This window comes from Sinocyclocheilus grahami, unplaced genomic scaffold (genome assembly GCF_001515645.1).
Source record: "Sinocyclocheilus grahami isolate Dianchi unplaced genomic scaffold, SAMN03320097.WGS_v1.1 scaffold26.1, whole genome shotgun sequence".
In the NCBI taxonomy this organism is placed as follows: Eukaryota; Metazoa; Chordata; class Actinopteri; order Cypriniformes; family Cyprinidae; genus Sinocyclocheilus; species Sinocyclocheilus grahami.
The window spans coordinates 2,001,632-2,005,819 of record NW_015505205.1 but is presented as its reverse complement, the minus strand read 5'-3'; the positions used below and the strand labels follow the sequence as shown (position 1 = coordinate 2,005,819).

At 35.9% G+C, this 4,188-nt stretch overlaps 1 protein-coding gene across 1 annotated transcript in view; it reads right to left on the bottom strand.

The window, feature by feature from the left end:
• Positions 1-4,188, bottom strand: part of LOC107566369 (dynamin-binding protein-like) — a 29,095-nt gene that overhangs the window by 2,596 nt on the left and 22,311 nt on the right. The window lies entirely within an intron of this gene.

Genomic DNA, 4,188 nt, shown 5'->3' with positions numbered 1-4,188 from the left:
CACAAATAAAGGCAAACCTTTTACAATTCCGATTATCTTTAGGACTAAAAGGAGTAGTTGCTTCCACTGTTAGAAGGAAAAAATTGAAGTGATTGCGCTGCATGCGCGCACACAGTTGAGCATTGCTACCTTGACAATACAGCCTGTTCATTATCATAATAAAATAAATAGTCAGTCAAACATATGGAAAAAAAACACACACTACTCAGTTTAAATATGTAGTAAAATCTGTGCCGTTAAGCGTTATCACTGTACTGCTGTGATGTTATGCAAAACATAAAATAAAGGCAAACCTTTTACAATTCCGATTATCTTTAGGACTAAAAGGAGTAGTTGCTTCCACTGTTAGAAGGAAAAAATTGAAGTGATTGCGCTGCATGCGCGCACACAGTTGAGCATTGCTACCTTGACAATACAGCCTGTTCATTATCATAATAAAATAAATAGTCAGTCAAACATATGGAAAAAAAACACACACTGCTCAGTTTAAATATGTAGTAAAATCTGTGCCGTTAAGCGTTATCACTGTACCGCCGTGATGTTATGCAAAACATATAGTTTTACGTTGATATTGGAATGCGAGTGAAGTAGGCTACATAATAAATAATAATTTGCCATCCAAATACATCGCAAATACGGAAACATTTGATTTTGTGTCGAATGAGAAACCCAACGCTGGTTTCAGTTTCGTTTTAGCCTAAATGAATTAGTTTTGGCTTGTTGTTTATATTGCTATAGCTTCTTATATTTATAATTCTTGTTCTTTTCAAATTACTGTTAATTGAACGGATTTGTTGTGGAGTGAGGGGAACTAAAATAGCCTAGCTATGTTTACAGTGTTTATTATCGAGTCGGCATTAGGTCAATTTCTGAATGAAATAAAATGTGATTTATACGCAACTTATGGTTTTTTTTTTCTCTAAAAAACTTTTTTTAATGCGCATAGCGTATTTTAACCATTATAACCATTTTTATAAATTACTGAACATTTTTTATAAATAAATGACTTTTTAAACTGTTTAACTGATTGTATTAATCGGTCAAAATTCGTACGGTCGGTTAACGGTTAACCGGTTAAAATGAACATCCCTAGTCCAAAACTGCTTAAAAACTGGCCTGATCAGCTATCCACCTTGGTTTAAGCTGTTTAATGTTTATGTTTTTTTAAGCTTAGGTTTTTCATCTAATATTTCTATTTTATTTTAGCTTTATTTAAATTAATTGTCGTTTTTAAAATATTTTATTTAGCTTTATTTTTATAATACATTTTTTATTTCAGTTTTAGTACTTCAGCTTAAACTTATTTTATTTCAGTTAGTTGCCAAGGTAATATTTCTAATCTTCGTTCCAGTTTTAATCTAATACTTTTAGTTTAGCTTTACTTCAGTTACTGAAAAGTTTTTTTTTACCGTTTTAGATAACACTGTTAAGATGACCTGTCTGTTTCGGATCAGGCTGCATTAGGAAAACTCACAGGGCCTTGTTGTTTCTTTGAGTTCTGTTTCTCCAGAGTCTTCCTGTCAAAAGGCTTGCGTACAGTTGTTGTAGGAAGATTATCAGGAAAGAAACTGAAGCTCTGAAGTAAATCCAACACGCGAGTGTGCTCATCTTGGAACAAGGACACCAGATTTCCTTCTGTACCACCCAAACCAGACAGCTAGACAGATGTAAACACATAACATTAAGTTTAAAAGAACTAAGAGGGCCGAAGACCTCACAGGAATGTTACAGAGCATGATAAAGCTATGTCCTCACCTGCAGCAGTGGAGTGAGCTCTCCCAGCGTGAGTGCAATGAAATCTCTCTGGGCCTGGGTGAAGCCCCTTACGCAGCTGGTGAACAGATCTTCGGCTGCGCGGTGGAACTTGGGCAGCTCATCCAGCAGCTGGGCGTTCAGAGCTTCGTAGTTATTTCTCGCCGTCTGCAGTTCCTCCTGCACACGCTTGTCCTTCAGCCTCTCTGCACGCTCCTTACAGTTGTCGTAGTCCAGCAGCTTGTCTCTACGTTTCTGGATTAGTTTGTGGGGACCGGCGAACATACTGAGCAGCTGGGTGAGGGGAGTGATGACTAGGGCTTCTGTCCTCTCCTTCTGCTCAAAGAGAGACATGCAGACATGCATTTAGAAAGATTTGAGACATATTTCATGCCAGTATCATGTGCTTAATTCAAATTAATACTGAATGGTGAAAAAATACAATAAGTGAAATAACTACTAGAAAAACAAAACAAAATGTATGTATGTATGTTTGCTTACTGCCCCAAGACAAAAGAGCCTTTCTCAGTGATATCTGTCTCTCTATTTGGCCCGTTTTGTCATACACCCAATGTAAGTCTATTCGCTTAGAAATGCGTTTGAAAACACAATGAACCAATGTTACTAGTGACCACGAAAAATGACTGATTGCTGCTTAAATTGATAGTCCCCCCAAAAATGAAAATTCTGTCATTAATTACTCCCCCTCATGTCGTTTTAAACCCGTAAGAACTTTGTTCATCTTCGGAACACAAATGAAGATATTTTTGATGAAATCCGAGAGCTTTCTGAACCTGCATAGTAAAGATATCATTAAAATAGTCCATATGACATCAGTGGATCAACCGTAATTCAATGAAGCTACGAGAATACCTTTTGTGTGCAAAAAACAAAAACAATGACTTAATTCAACAATTTCTTCTCTTCTGTGTCAGCCTTCGACACGCATTCACGAGAGGTTGATCCACTGATGTCACATGGACTATTTTAACGACGTCCTTACTACCTTTGGGCCTTGAACGTGTCAGTTGCATTGCTGTCTATTAGGGCTGGGCCATATGGGCAAAAATTCATATCTTGGTATTTTTGGGCCGATTTGTGATATACGGTATATATCTCTGTATTTTCGTTTTTGTATTTGGATTAATTCAATGAAGCTACGAGAATACCTTTTGTGTGCAAAAAACAAAAACAATGACTTAATTCAACAATTTCTTCTCTTCTGTGTCAGCCTTCGACACGCATTCACGAGAGGTTGATCCACTGATGTCACATGGACTATTTTAACGACGTCCTTACTACCTTTGGGCCTTGAACGTGTCAGTTGCATTGCTGTCTATTAGGGCTGGGCGATATGGGCAAAAATTCATATCTTGGTATTTTTGGGCCAATTTGTGATATACGGTATATATCTCTGTATTTTCGTTTTTGTATTTGGATTAAAAAAAATCTGTATTTAATATATATATTTCACTTACCTCCCAATGTTGTCCAACAAAACAATACATATTAAAGGCTATGAAAACAAAGTTTTAACATAAAGTGAATGTAATCATGTAAGCCTTTATATACACATATTATGAGCAAAAAAGGGTTAAAATCCCATTTCATTCTAACATTGTAACATTGCAATCTAAAAACAAAAATAAGGCTTTTAAAGCGGAAGTTAACTTCACTAAACTAAAAATGAAAATAAATGAGAACAAAAACGGTTTTGATTAGCCCATTACAGTCACTTTACAGGCAGTGCTATCATAAAAATAGACTTACTTGTAGGTTTAAAATTCTACACATCACATTTATTGTCCAACTACAAATATTTCAGAAAAATTTATATTTTAGTCAGAATTATTGTGCTCCTATTTAATTGAGCTGTCTGTTTGGCGTGCATGCGCGCGGCGGCGCGCGTTCACTGAAATCGGTGAAGTTTAGCAGAGAATCCCAAAGCAGAAGGCTCATGCACTTCTGACAGAAAAATGGAAATATTTCCATGGCTTTCTAACATTTACAAATGGAGAATATACCTGTGAAATGTAAGTTATGCATTCAGGTAGACAGCACATCTCAAACACATTAAACAGGGCGAGTAGCCTAGTGTCTCTGTCAGCGGCACATGCAGCCTTTATGTCAGAGCATATGACGGGCCGAGCCGAAATGAAACTATAAACTATGTCTTACCAGTTTTTAAAGGCCTTAATATAAAGCTTGTCACATGTTTAGAACAATTTGGATTCTACAAAAAAGCACAAACTAAAATTAGAAATGTTGACTTTCGAAAATAACTGAAACTGAAAAAAAAATATTGACAAAATTAAAAGTAAAATGAAAACTGAATATATATATATATATATATATAAAAACGAATTCAAAACATCTGCCACCCAAATGTCGTTCCAAACCCGTAAGACCGTCGTTCATCTTCGGAACACACATTAA